The following is a 15265-nucleotide window of genomic DNA, read 5'->3' as shown; positions in this document are numbered from 1 at the left end:
GCCTGGAAATTCATGGCGAGTCCTTTCTTTCACAACTAGCTTAAGATTTACATTTAAAAAGAGGAGTACAGGCTGGGCAAGGTGGCTTATGCCTGTAATCCCAGCACTTTGGGAGGCCGAGGTAGATGGGTGGCTTGAGGTCCAAAGTTTAAGACCAGCCAGCTTGGTTAACATGACAAAACCTGGTCTCTACTAAAAATACAAATATTAGCCGGACATAGTGGTGTATGCCTGTAATCCCAGCTACTCAGGAGGCTGAGGCACGAGAATCGCTTGAACCTGGAGGCAGAGGTTGCAGGGAGCTGAGACAATGCCACTGCACTCCAGCCTGGGTGACAGAGCGAGACTCTTTCTCAAAAAAAAAAAGGAGTACAAGACTTCAAACATGAAAGTTAAGAGGTTATAAGGTTGGGTGGAGAAGCATGTGTAGGGAGCTCATGCAACTGCAACCGAGTAACAGAATGTGTCCCACCCTCCTCAGTGGGTACCATCCTCAGCAAGCCTCCAACCACTGTGCACCTCCTGCCTTGTTCTGGGAATTACAAACCAGCCACAAAATGAGCTGAGGCACACGGCTCTCACCAAGAGATGCTGGGGATGGTGCACAGGTCAGATCCACCCTGTTGTTTAGACATATGCAAGCTCCCTTCCCTTGCCCAGCATCTGTAGCCGATGTCTTAGGATAACAGATAAAGTTGTTTCAACCCCATGGAGACATATGGTTTCCGAGGACAGGGTGTCATGATTAAGCCTACCTTGGAAACAGGAAGTCACTGTTGGCCCCTGGTGGCTAATCCCTCTGGAGGTGCCTAAGTCCCGCTCTTGCTGCCCTGCTGTGGGGACAGGACCAGTGGGAGGAAGGCACCCCACTCACAGGAAATTAGCAACATGTATGTTGCAAACAACACTCAGAAGAAAAGCGATTAGAAACACCTTCCTAACCATGATTTGTACTATTCTCACATTAGTTCAACCTAATTTTAAAATAGTCTCGATTTGGAGAATGTGCAGTCATTTTACTACTAGAATATGAGGGCGATTTGCTTTTAACTTCTACCATGTCAAAGTCTGTAGGCAGAGAGCTTTGCATAAAACTCTATGTCTTTAGTTTTTTTTTTTTTTTTTTTTTTTTAGAGACAGGGTCTCACTCTGTTGCCTAGGTTGGAGTACAGTGGTGCAAGCATAGCTCAGTGCAACATCAAACTCCTGGGCTCAAGCGATCCTCCTGCCTCAGCCTCCAGAGTAACTAGGACTACAGAGGTGAGTGCCACCACACTCAGCTAATTTTTAAATTCTTCGTAGAGATGGGGCCTTGCTGTGTTGCCCAGGCTGGTCTCAAACTCCTGGCTTCAAGTGATCCTCCTGCCTCAGCCTCCCTAAGTGCTGAGATTACAGGCATGAGCCACTACACCTGGCTATTTCTTTACTCTAGAGAACTAAACGCTTGGGTAGCATTTGACTCACTGCTCGTAATCTGTCCCCTAGTCACCCTTCCTCCACTCCCTGTCACCATTATAAAAAATCACCATAGTGCCAGTTCTCACCCCATTATAGTTTTAAAGGATGCTCTGCCATGACCACCACTCAGCTCTGACTGCATCAGTGGCCCTTGATGTGTGAGTCCTAACAGCTTGCGTTGTTAAACAGGCAGAAGAGTTACAGTCCCTTTCCGGACACAAAATTTCTCTCCTTCTGCTGCATTTAATTCTACTGAAGTTTTAGCTAGTACACTAGGACTGTTTCTATCACCAACATAAATGCATCATTCTCAAGTAGAGACTTTTAAAACAATCATTCAAGGAGGGGTGGGGGACATTCCCTCATATGCCGCAGCCTAACTAGGTCCTGGGAGGCTGGTCCTGCACTCCCTATAGGGGAAGCCGGCTGTCTGGTACCCGAACTCCTCTGCTCCTGGCTGCCTGTGGGCATCCCGTCTCTCTGGGCCGGGATCCTGTCTTTGCAATTGGAGACGGTTAAAACACATGTATACATTTATTTAAAAAAATTCAGTAGAAGATTTCTTTCCCGCAAATATGATTTCACAATAAAGCATGAATCTGTTTTATCGCTCTCACAATGGAAGAGGACGCGGAGCAAACAAGAAAGTGGAAGCTTTTCCTCCACCGCCAGGGACCATCTTCAAGACACATGGAGTGAAGAAGGCCGACGCGGAGCAGGTGCATCCTACACCACCCCTTGTTTTAAAAACGGAGAGAAGAATGCAAATAGACACATCCATTTCCTTGTGGGTGCATAAAATAACCCTGGAAGGAAAGAGGAAACATTTAATTGCCTTGCCTTCCTGTGAGGAGGGGAACGGGGTGCCTGGGGGGCCATGGGTGGGGGGAGACCTTGCTGTATTTTTTAAAATTTTGAACCACAAGAATATATTGTCTATTCAAATAATTAAATAAAAAATTCCAAAATGTATTTTGTAAGCTGAAATTGGAGGACAATGTGACTATTTTAAAGAATCTGGGACCGGGCGCGGTGGCTCAAGCCTGTAATCCCAGCACTTTGGGAGGCCGAGGCGGGCGGATCATGAGGTCAGGAGATCGAGACCATCCTGGCCGACACGGTGAAACCCCGTCTCTACTAAAAAAATACAAAAAAACTAGCCGGGCGGGGTGGCGGGCGCCTGTAGTCTCAGCTACTCGGGAGGCTGAGGCAGGAGAATGGCGTGAACCCGGGAGGCAGAGCTTGCAGTGAGCTGAGATCTGGCCACTGCACTCCAGCCTGGGCGACAGAGCGAGACTCCGTCTCAAAAAAAAAAAAAAAATCTGGGACTACAGATGGCTGCCCTATCAACCCTAGTTATCTATTTTATTTCTATGTGTTCTTTTGTTGTGAGTCTTCAGAAAAATTCTGACTTACAGTGATAAGTATTTGTAAACAGTTTTCAAAGACAGATTACCTTAAACTCTTGCTTATTTTAAAAATTATTTTAAATTGTAATAACGGCTAGCATGTATGTGCCCATGTGAGGCGCACTGGATTTCAACCCATCGGAGCCACTGTCCTCCTGGTCATTTACTGGAATCTGATATACATTTGAGCATGCATGTTGGCTTTTATTACATTTTAAACATACTAGTTATGCCTTTCAAAATCATTTAATTGCTTGGCGGAACCCCCAGAGCACCTCTGTCAACAACCAACCACCACACACCAGTTGTTCTCTGAGGTGGCATTTGGGAAATCGAGGAAAACAAAAGCAGCTCCCAGGCCCAGGTCCTGTGGGGGCAGGAGCTCATCTGGAAGAGACTCCAAGGGGCCCATGAGTGCTCCTGTTTCTCTCTGCAGGGCAGAGCCAGCGGTCTTTCAGGAGGGGAAGTCAGGTTTGCTGTCTGAGACGAAAACGCTGCTGTGTGTGTGGGTGGCTCGGCCCATGGCCATGTCACTTGCTGGTACCTGAACGTGGGTGTCTGCAGGCTTAGCTCCCGTGGAGGGCTGGAAGGGTGGAGGAAGGCATTGCTCCTGGGGAGGCCATGTGCCACACGGTTGGCGGACCAGCCGCTGAGCCAGTCTGACCCCAGCTGACACCTGGCCTCCCTGTCCACTCCGTGCGGAGTTGCAGGAGCTCCCTGGGCCTCTCCACACCTAGCTTTCTTCATCTGTAAAAACTAGAAAACACCAGGCACTCCTCTGCTTCACTGTTAAGATTCAACAAATTAATATGAATTGATCCCTTCATACTCTCCCTGGTACATAGAAAACACTTGGTACAAGTGAGTTATTCCTATTACAGAGATAAAATAGAATTACCCTGATGCCCCCAGGCAAGGGACCAAGCAGCTGTGACCTGCCACATTTACAGCCCTGAAATGCCGCTTTCGGTCCTGTCTCTGAATCCTCACTGCGAGTCAGTGCCACGAAGCAGTGTGATGTTCAAAACTAATGTCAGCAGTGGAGTGTGTTTCGGTCAAAGCCCCAGAGGGAAAAAAAAAAAAAAAATCAGATGTCATACCAACTGGGTCAACCCAGAGGGCTTAATTAAAGGATCGTTTGCAAAATAGTAGAGTGGCTGGAGGGTCAGTGGCCCGGCCAGCAAGGCACAATGTAATGCCTTGGGGGTGGTCCTGGCTCCCAGTGCCAAAGAGTTGCACAGGGATAGTCACAGGACCAGAAGGGGCTGCAGGGGTGGGGAGGGTGAGTCACAGGACCGGAAGGGGCTGCAGGGGTGGGGAGGTGCACCCTGACAGGGGCTGTGAGCAGAAAGGCCTCAGCCCAACACTTCTCTTCCCACCCTTGTCCTGTGGTGTCTGTCTCACACTAGCAGAACTGCCCAGAAGCCAGAGGCATGGAAGCGGTCCCTAACAGTCAGCCTCCTGGCTTCCTTGCCTCCTGGCCTCCCAGCCTCTGCAGCACAGGGCAGTGAGGAGGGTGGGTTTGCATGGGAAATGGCCCTCCCCGTCCTCGAAGGGAAGTCCCACAGACTGGGGTCTCCTGCCTCAGCCTCCCAAGTAGCTGGGATTACAGGAACGTCCTGGAAGGTAGTCATGGCAGGAACAGGTTCTCACACTGCCCTCCTGGGCTCCTGCCTTCACCTGACCTGGGAGAATTCTTCCAAATCAAGCCTGCGCAGAGCAGACAAGCCTCTGACATGAAGTGGCAAGGCAGTTCCGACCCGGCGTTTCCGTCCCGGATGCTGTCAGGAAGTGCTGGTGCTTTCCCCTGTCATTCTTTTTCCAATTTTTTTTTTTTTTTTTGCTTTTGTTTTTATTTTTGCAGGGAGGTTGAGCTATTTGAGAAAGGTAAGGCTGGAAAGTGCTAACCCAGGAGTGGGCAGTGAGGTGTGGCTATAGTCCATTGCTGCGGGGCAGCCGGGGTTTGGGCGCACTGTTTAGGAGCACCAGGGAGGGGCCCCAAGTGCCTACCAGCGCACTTCTTCTCTATGGGGTCGGTTTCTTGGGGTTGACCGTGTTGGGCTTGCTCTTATTAGAGCAACCTCTGGTGGATGGTGTTCCTCATTCTATGAATAATATTGTTTTATAATCTTTATTATGCAACAAAACAGGGAGGCCTTCTCAGCATGCGTGGTGATGAACAAGGCCTCCCCTCCAAATAATACTGACGTGCCACGGAGTAGGAGTGGCGTGGTGGGGTGGGGGACAAGCTCCCTCAGCTTTCTTTTCTTCATGTGGCAACAGCTGGTTAGAAAGGCCTCCTACAACCTATAGAAAAGGACATTCCCCAGGGGCTGGCCACCCACCACAGCCGGTAAACAAGCTTTCCACGGTGTTGTCACCGAGCAGGCTAAATATTTCCACCTTCCTTAGAGATGCTAAGTCAAGGTGTCTGAATACCCACGAAGCAATTCTGGGTTCAACACGATGGCACACCACCACGATCTTCCTTAGCAGCGACACATGCGGCCAGATGCCAAACACCGCCATTCCTGCTGGCCGAAGGTGACAACGGGAGACTTCGCTAATCTTGATAACACCTGTCCTCCTGCTGGCCAAAGGCAGCAACAGGAGACTTCGCTGCTCTTAATAATACCTTTCCCTCTTCCTCTGGTCTTTGCGCTTCTCTACCTTCCCTGTCTTTCTCGTCGCTTTCCATCAGTGGAGACGCCGTCTCCCGGGACACTGAGCAACCTGACCCGATGACTTCGAGGCAGTAACTACGCGGGTGGTAGTCCTGGAAGGCAGTCATGGCGGGAACAGGTTCTCACACTGCAGAACGCTCGCGCTAGGCAGGCCATTTCCTTTGACTTGCCGAAGGGATCAGTATCATATTTGAAAAAAGGTAGGAGAGCGTGTAATCATTTGTAAAATTTAACAGACACCTTCTCCTGTAAAATTAATTTAAACTAATGACAGAGAGAAACAACTCCTGTTTTATCCTGGTGGAAAAAAATGAAAATGTCCAAGCTCATCAGTTCTCCTTCTAAAAATCAGCTCTACTCATGCCAGGCATCTGTCTTCATTCCGTTTCTTTTTTGGTTGACAAATTACACACACACTGTGAAGATGGGCACAGAAACACCACGCTCTTTTCAACGGTCTCACGTGAGTACAGACTGGAGCCTCCTCAGGAAGGCTGGCCCGTGCTCCAGGCCTGCGTGGTCACACCGCATCACTACAGTTAAGAACTGGGTGACACAGAGCTGCATCACTGTAGTTAAGAACTGGGTGACACAGAGCTGCATCACTGTAGTTAAGAGCTGGGTGACACATATTTTTGTACAGTTCTAAGGATCTCACTTTATTTCTTATCAGATTCTGTTGCTAAAGCAAACTAAGGTACTTTAAATAACATAACAACAAAAATTTGCTACCGAAAATGGGCAGTAGCTGCGTCTTTACGCATGTGCTTCTTTCTGAGAAAACCCGGCCCCACTGAGCTTGCACGGTCTTCTCTCCTTCTCCTGCATGGGCTTTCAGACAATCGAAGGGAAATTTACAAGTGGAACCGCCAGTGAACAGGCATGTGTATCGGTACCATGTGTTTGAAGAAACAATAGGCCAAGAGAAAGAGCCAAACCAACTGTAAAGCGCATTTCATTTCAGATTCCAGAGTTGCACTCCACTTTTTGGTGTAGTTTCTGGTTCTGTCATTGACCCAATTCCTAAATGGCTAAGCTGTGAGCTCCCTGGAGCAGGTCTATGTTCTCACCTTGCCCTGCATCTGTGGCAGTAAAAGCGTCCAATTAAAAAGTCTCAATGAATGAAAAAAGTAACCAGCTTCCTGAACAAGGGGATTGCTGCAGAATGAAATGCATTCCAAAGGCACGAAGTGCTCTGTTGAACAATTATATTATAAACCTCCATTTTAAAAATTCAAATATGAAGTAAAGCTTCTGACTCATATTTTTCTTTTATCTTTAATTACTTAATTGATTTTTTGAGATGGAGTCTCGCTCTGTCACCCAGGCTGGAGTGCAGTGGCACAATCTTGGCTCACTGCAACCTCTGCCTCCCAGTTCAGATGATTCTCCTGCCTTAGCCTCCCAAGTAGCTGGATTATAGGCATGCGCCACCATGCCCGGCTAATTTTTACATTTTTAGTAGAGACGGGGCTTCACCAGGTTGGCCAGCTGGTCAATGGGAGAGCAGGTTCCCGTCCAAGCAGTCAGACCCCGAGTGCACACTCTCGACCCCTGTCCAGCAGACCCACTCATCACAAGGCAGGGAGCCCCAGTGTTCCGTGTCAGCCAGAGGCTCTATGCATCTCAGAGTACCCAAACCGTGAAGGAATGAGGCAGCGTTCAGAGCAGATGTGGCTGGGCGGTAAGGCGGGGCTTCAGAATAGCTGGAAAGCTCAAGTCATGGGTCTTGAACTCCTGATCTCGTGTGATCCAACCACCTTGGCCTTTCAATGTGCTGGGATTACAGGCGTGAGCCACCGTGCCTGGCCATATATTTTTCTTTTAATCAACACTTAGCCTTTCATTACCAAATATATATGCTAAATGAAGATGAGGAGCCTCTTCATTGTCTGCTAAAATTGAGTGAGCTCCTGCCATGTGCCCGACTTTCCTGAGGTGCTGGAACTACAGCAAAAGCAAAGCCTTTGTTGCCCTGGAGTGGATGTTCTCACGAGGCCATGCACACAGGCAGTAAATAACCCAAGCAGGGGGAACGTGCCGTAGGGAAGATGGATGCGGGTGAAGGGGGCTGCAGGCTGCAAAAGACGGAGGTGGGGAACTAAAATTGGGGCATCTTGTGGGCTTCAGGTGCATTTTTGTGTTCTCTGGTTGGTCCTGAGTTGGAAGCAGGAACAGAACGTAGGAAGCTGTCAGTCATTCATCAAGTCCTGGCCATGTAGGGCTGACTGTCACAGAAGTTATAGTTCAGCTTCCTGGGCTGTCACTAGAGATAGCAATCTGGCTTCCTGCAAGTCTGACACAGTCACTGGCCTCCCGAGCTGTGTATTGTAGATAAAGGGGCTGGCTGCAGCTGCGGGTCAGACTTCTGTTGGGCACCCGGCCTGGCCACCATCTGCTGTGTATCCACTCTCAGTCCCCAGAGCCCACAGAAGGAACCAGCTTTGCGGACACTGGACTCTAGCCCAGTGAGACCGATTGTGGAATTCTGACCTCCAGAGCTGGAAGACAATAAGCTCAGGTTGTTTTAAGCCACTAGATGGGTAATGTGTTGCGTCAACAATAGGAAATTAGCCCATGTTGAAAGACCGGGCAGAGGTTTGTGGTGGGAGAGTCGAGAACCAAGTTTTGGCTGGTGGGTGGGAGCCTGTGAGACGGGCTCGGGGACATGGCAGTGGGCAGGAGACACACGCTACATCTTATTGCTGATGACCGTCTTCCGCCGCATGCCTGCTGGGAGGGGCTGAGCATACGAGAAACAAAACCATGAGCCAATCACATTAAGCCTTTCTCTTTTGGGGGAAAAAAAAAACATGCAGCTCACTGCCAGCACTCATTTAATTTTACATAAACACATTCATTGAGGCCGAAGCAAATATGACTGATTTTCAATGTGAAAATAAAATTTAAAAACTGTTACTGGAGTTATTTCTAAACAGAACTAATATCAGAATCGTGTGAATCATCAGAATTGTCTATTTTGGAAAAATTGGATTCATCAAATGAATCTTTGGCCAACAACTGTTTGAGAACGAAGTTAACATCCCCTGTAGGAATGCTACGTTTTCTAGGATTTGACATTATCAACGATCGATGACGACTATATTCTGTAAATGGAAATGCCACTACTAAAAACAGAATGCTATCAATAGAATGATGTCCTTTGTTTCCAAAGTCAGTATACTAGAGCGGTGCAAAAATAATAATAAAAGCGAGATATTTCGCGGCAAAGTTATCTCGGGGCAAACGCTGTCGCTGCAAGTGCTGCCCGTGAGTATTCTCGGGGAAAACGGGCAAAGGGTTAAATCGTCCACAAAGGCAGCTTCCCAATGTGTGTTTCGAGGAAATACAACTGCCCAGCCAATTCCACTGAGGAGCTTCTTTGATTAGAGAATGCCTGTGCAGACACACAGGCTGGACAGAGCTGCTGTTCTGGCAGGCGATACCATCATTCTCCCGTCTTCTTTAAGTCTCTTCTGGTGGAAGAGAAATTTACGCCACCGTTTTCCTCAGTCATGCAATCTGTTACCAAAGCTACCCAGTTTCCCTCCTTGTCCATCTAAATGTTGCTTTCTTTCTTTTCTCTTTTCTATTTTATTTAACCGCTCCTAGTCCCAGCCTCTGTGCTTGTGAACGCTCCTTTGTGTTTCCGCTGTGGCTGTGAAGGCATCTACAGCCTCTGTCTGTAGTTCTCGAGATGGTTAATGTTGCTCCTCCACATAGCTCACCTCTCAACTGCTGTTTCTCTTTGCTTCAAATTTTCACATGATTTCTATAAAAAATGCATTTTGATCCCTAACAACAGAACTGGCCTTGACCTCTCTCTTTCCAGGTTTGGCCACAGTGGTTTGACACAGCAGCACAGCCACCTCTCTTCCCCACGAGGGGTGCAGCTAATGCCCCATGTGATACTGGGAAGCCCCATGGTGGAGCCATCCGCTGCTTTCTCAATGGCTTAGAATTCTTTGCAGGACCTGGCACTGGATCCTCTGGAGTCAGCTTGAACGCAAGCTCCCTGGAGTCCTCTCCTTCTCCAGCCCCGTGCAGCTCACTGCAGCGCCCAGCTTTAGGCCATGGGCTCTTTCAAGATGCAGCTTCTTCAACAAGCCCAGGCGCTGCCCTGAAGACGAGCGGGCTGTGATCCACAGGAGCCGGGGCTAGTGCTGCCAGTGACCTTGGAGCACAGACTGCAAACAAAGGTCTACATGAACGCAGACCATCCTGAACGCTGTGCGGAAGGAAGCTGGAGCCGCTGCCGGGGGCCGGTGCCCTGACAGTGGCCTCGCAGCTGAATGCTGGAGGAACCAGGTGCGCTGTGCCCTCGGAGGTGAAGCTGGAGGAAGCGGCCTGGCTGCCGCTCAGCGCTTACACAGCTGAGCCGTGGCCCACTTGGTGGCAGCAGGACCTTCCACCGGGGTACACCCAGACTCGTGAGACTAGGAGACTCAGGTGCGATTTTACACAGAGCTCCGCTTGTACCTGGCACACCTTCCCCTTACAGCCTAGGGACCTTGGCTGTTTATCAAACAATGGATTTTTCTTGCAGGTCCCGTGACTTGACTTCCCAGCTATTCTGAAGCCCAGCCTTACTGCCCAGCCCCATCTGCTCTGAACGCTGCCTCATTCTTTCACGGTTTGGGTACTCTGAGAGGCATAGAGCATCTGGCTGAAATGGAACACTGGGGCTCCCCGCCTTATGACGAATGGGTCTGCCGGACAGGGGACGAGAGTGTGCACTCGGGGTCTGACTGCTTGGAAGGGAACCTGCTCTCCCACTGACCGGCTGTGACTTCTCGTATATGTGTTGAACCATTCTTAGTTTCTGTTCCCTCATGGGGATAATGAAAATAATTACACCGTGGGGTGCTGTGAGGATTAAGTGACTTCACACATACAGAGCACTTATAGCAGTGCTTGGCACGTACTGAGTATGAAGTATTTACTCCCGTCATCCTCATAACTCTCGTCACCATTCTATCTAACGCCTGCAGCTCCTGGTCTCAGAAACTTCAGTTCTCAGGCAGTTTCCTCTTCATATATGTACTGACGTTGGTGTTTTGCAAAAGAGGGTCAAGGTGGCAAAACCGACACTCGAGTGATGTAGTTTTATGCCTATTATGACATCTATAATAAATAAGAACTTGAGTCACTAGTAGAGATGGCCAAGAGCTCTCTCAAGGTACCTGTTTGAAGCTATGAGAAGGGGAGATACTAGTGACACAAGCTAACATTTCTGTAGTGAATTAGCTCTGATATGTGTAGACGGTTGACCCTTGAACATGGGGGTTAGAGGTACCGACCCCCTCAAGAAGTTGAAAATCCACATATAACTTTTGACTTCCCCAAAACCTAACTACTAATAGCCTACTGTTGACTTAAAGCTTTACTGATAACATAAACAGTCCATTATCACATATTTTGTACGTTATATGTATTATATACTGTATTCTTAATACAAATTCTGTAATAATATGATCTACAGGAAAGAAAATGTTACTAAGCAAATCGTAAGGAAAATATGTTCAGTGTATGGTTCTGTATTTATGGATATAGTGAGTTTATGCCGTCTGTTCACAAGATGGATCGTCTGTCTGAAAAGGGGGGGACTCACAGCTGCAGACCTCAACCTGGGGTACGTATCATATAATTCAACTTATTATTTTTTTTTTTTTTGGTCATGTCATGACTTTTCTCTTCTTCTTGGGAGCACACACAGCGTCCCTAGTGGCATGGCACTTCTTAGGGGTTCTATGGTGTTACTCAAGGTTTATGGTACTGCACTAAACAGGGTGAAAAATACGTGAGAACCACAAGATACCATTTTTTACGGCTATTCCCAATTCCCTGGATACACAGACTGCTCACATGGAGATGATGAGTGTCACAGGACATTTAAAGCGGATCCTTCCAACACCTGAGCTCACTACAGCAGCAATGGAAGGCCGCTGTGAAATTCTTACAGTAGTGCCGTATTCACCACAGTTAATTTGATGCAGCTATGATTTAATGCTGAATCTACGTTTGTTTACATTGATCTCAACTGCAAATGGCACCATGTATGGTCTATGCTGGAGCACACAAATTTTGATAAATTTTAAGTTTTTATAATACATCTGTGTATATTTTATAGTAGAAAATGATAAAAAGACTAGTATCTATGTATATTTTATGCATCCTGACATACCATTTTCTTAATGTTTTAAATATTTCTAGGCTATGTGGTTTGTCTGTGAGTTTCTTCAAATTGTAACAAATCTCCAAAAAATTTTCCAATATATTTACTGAAAGAAATCTGCATATGTGGATCCTCAAAATTCAACCTCGTGTTGTTCAAGGGCCAACTGTATATATTTACATATTCCTACATATTCCCCCACCAATATAATGCCAGGAATCTTTCCATTTATACAAATCAGCACTATCTAGAATATGTACCTAATTCCGTTAAGCAACAAAGACCTAAGAATAAAATAAAAACAAATAATTTCCTCTCTCAATTCTTATAAAGTGAACACAGCATCTTTGATGGAATAGGAATATTATTTTTCCTTTCAAATACACCTCTCCCCTCCCTTTTAATCCTCCTGGATCACGATTACCTCCAACACTTAATAGTTACTTCTATTTGAATCTTATTTTAAATGCAGGGTGCCCTAATGCGTGGACAGCTATGCAGCCATCTGTCATGGTATTTTGAAGCCCTGGACAACTGCATCGCCCACCACTAGTCTCCCTGGATTGGTTATAAAAACAAAGGCGTACTTTAGTTTTACATCAGATTACTTAGCTATTTTGTCCCAATAAAATGGTTCGTAGTTATTAGAAAGTAGGGCACATCTGTTCATCTATAATGTGCCTGATAAAAGGAAGAGGAAGCGCTGAGGGAACATAATTGCTTTTCTCATTCAACCATCAGAGCACTGGCTGGGGGCACTGGCAGAATGCGCTGCATCAAGTCCAGCCTGAAACGATGCTGTGCGTGTGAGAAGGAAGAGGGTCGGTGTCCTCCCGCCCGAGGCCAGACTGCCCCAGTGAAGGATCTTGGACATTCTATTGTTGTTTGCCAAAGTCGAGAGGGAGGGACAAGCCTGGGAATCCAGGTTGTCATTCAGCCCATGTTAATTGAGCCCCTGCTGTAAGCTGGGTACTGTGTTGGAGGTTGTGACAGCTCGAATCGGTACTAAAATTAGGACTAATTCGAGCTATCACTTCCCACAACCTTTAGCACAGTACCCAGCATACAGCAGGGACTCAAGTGAAAAATGCAGCTGAAAATAAATGCAAATCGAACAATCTTGTTGTTTGATTACTCGGGTAAACTGGTTTAAGTAGAACCTTAAATGTAGTTTACATGTTTCAGGGTAACTCTGGTAGCAAAATTAGAAACCTGCAAAAATGAAGAAGTAACTTAAAGCAAAATATAATGATATTCTAAGAATGTGAGAACTACTATGATTCCATATTCACTCTGAACCTCCGTACCTGACCCTCACAGAGGTGAAGAGATGGCCCCATTCTCCTCTTAGAAGGGCCTGCACTTTAAGTCGTGGCCCAGTCACAGTGGGGTGGGGTGGGGTGGGGGCTGCCCTGCAGCACGTGGGGAACACTGAGCTGTTGGGCAATCATCATCCTGTTGCTAAAGGACTCACCAGAAACTCAAGGAAGAAGAAAAACTCCATCTCCATCTCCAAAATATCAGCCTCCTGGCCTTTATCTACATGACACTTGCCCTCACCCACAAGGATGCTGAGGCTGGGCTTCTCAACCTTTCGTTGGGGCAGCAGGTTGTAGGGGCTGTCCTGTGCACTGCAGGATGCTAACCAGCTTCCCTGACCCGTATTCACCAATGCCAGGAGCCCCTACCCAGCTGTAAAAACCAGAAAGTCCCCAGACATTGCCAGTGTCCACTGGGGGCCACAGTCACCCCAAATGAATATGACTGCCCTGGGCAGAATCCATCAATTCTGGTCAATCTCCTCACTGTTTAGTAAAGATTGCTGCATTCCTCTTTCTGTCATTACTCGGTGGGGACATTTCTGGGTCATCCATGCCATTGAATGGGAGGATGCCCTGTCTGGCTCTGACAGGACTGCTTCTGAAGCAGACCCCGTTTTTATCCATGAGCCAGGGGTAGGTGGGCTTGTATATGGCTCAAGCGGCAATTGGGAGTGGTAAAGCTGGATTCTAGTGACAGTCTTGGCTGGACATCTGCTGAGCTGAGATCCAGCTCACGTATCAGACAACCAGCTGCCACATGCTTAGTTCTGGGTCATGTTAGAAGTCACTGAACTTTGCCGTTTCTTAGTCTGTCCGTCAATAGGTGGGAATGCTGCTTCTCATGAACCAGTCAGTGGATACAGACAAAGGCCGAAAGTATTTCAACTACATTCCACCTGGAAATGCTGAAAACAAAACCGCACAGTGCTCTGCACTGGTCAAAGCAGTTTTGGTAACAAGTGGGTCCATTCTAAATAACAAGCTCGTTGCACAGAAATGCCAACTTGTTCATCGTGGGAGGAAATCTAAACAACCATGTCTACCTACAGATAAATGAACTTATTGTCACCGCTCCCTTGGCCAGCTGAAACGTGCTTCTGAAATGGCTCTGGTCATAGGAGCCTTCTGGACCATGAGCCACATCTCTCTGAACAGTCCGGGGCTCTTCATGGGGCTGCACCTTCCCGTGCTTGGTTAATTTATGCATCTTCCAGACCACACATTATGACCCACTGTAGTCTCAGAAGGGACAAGGGAAATCCCTGTCATGTCCGCTGGCCAAATTTGTCCAGGGAACTTCAAGGTTTGTGAAAGAGAAACAGGAAGACCAGGCTCTTTCTTCTACCATCGGCCACAGCCATAGTGCCTGGCTTCTCGAGAGCTGTTGCTGAAACTCCACAGAGTTTGACCTCAACAAGATCTTTGAGGACTGAGGGACTGAGTTACAAGCCGTGTAACAAAGCTGAATTCAGACAGCATCTATATAAGAGCTGGATATGGGAATATTAGGAGAAAACACACCATCGCCTCGTCACTGGGGGATTTACTTGCAGAGGCACAAAACGGGGGCTGATCTGCCTCACAGTAGCGGGCTGTTTCTAGAAGGGCACTGTGGCTGCTGGGCTGACCAACCCACAGGCTTGTTTCTTTGAGCTCACTGGGAAGCAGTGATTGTTTCTGGGATTGCTGTCACCCAATAAACAACCTAAAGAAATTCTGTGAGCAATGACCAAGACAGAAAAAAATTCCAAGGAGCCCATGTAGGCTTACAAAGCATATGTGAAATATATTTCAAAATACAAGTGAAATTCTCTTGTCTAAGGCAGAATAGAGGTCTGCTCTTCACCACTGGAACATCGGGACATAGGAACAGCACCTGGATACGCAAATGGTAGGTGCCCATCTAAGTTCTCCTTTAAAAAACTCTCCCAATGAGATGGAGGAGCAGGACAAACCAGCCTCAACAATCCAAATTCTAGAAACGCACGAAGCTTACATGCCCCCGGCTGCAGAGGCAACCACTTCATAACAAAACCTGTTTTTCTCCTGCTCTTCACACCACGGGTGGACATTCTACCATGACAGTAATGCTCACTGCAGTCTCCACCCAATTACAGTCCCAGGAACTGTAAATCATGATCTGTTTCCTTCCTTTCACCTTTCCTGGATGTGTTCAAGACTCTGGGCAGACTAAACACAGAGATGCTATCGGAGCAA

At 47.4% G+C, this 15265-nt stretch overlaps 1 protein-coding gene and 1 long non-coding RNA gene across 9 annotated transcripts in view; one reads left to right on the top strand and one right to left on the bottom strand.

The window, feature by feature from the left end:
- Window positions 1-15265, bottom strand: part of RPS6KA2 (ribosomal protein S6 kinase A2) — a 451568-nt gene that overhangs the window by 19280 nt on the left and 417023 nt on the right. The window lies entirely within an intron of this gene.
- LOC141410027 (uncharacterized) lies at window positions 1135-2440 on the top strand. The gene is made up of 2 exons (XR_012433267.1): window positions 1135-1260; window positions 2084-2440. It is a non-coding gene; the product is annotated as an uncharacterized lncRNA (long non-coding RNA).

This window comes from Macaca fascicularis, chromosome 4 (genome assembly GCF_037993035.2).
Source record: "Macaca fascicularis isolate 582-1 chromosome 4, T2T-MFA8v1.1".
NCBI lineage: Eukaryota > Metazoa > Chordata > Mammalia > Primates > Cercopithecidae > Macaca > Macaca fascicularis.
This window is presented reverse-complemented; position numbering and strand designations above follow the sequence as displayed.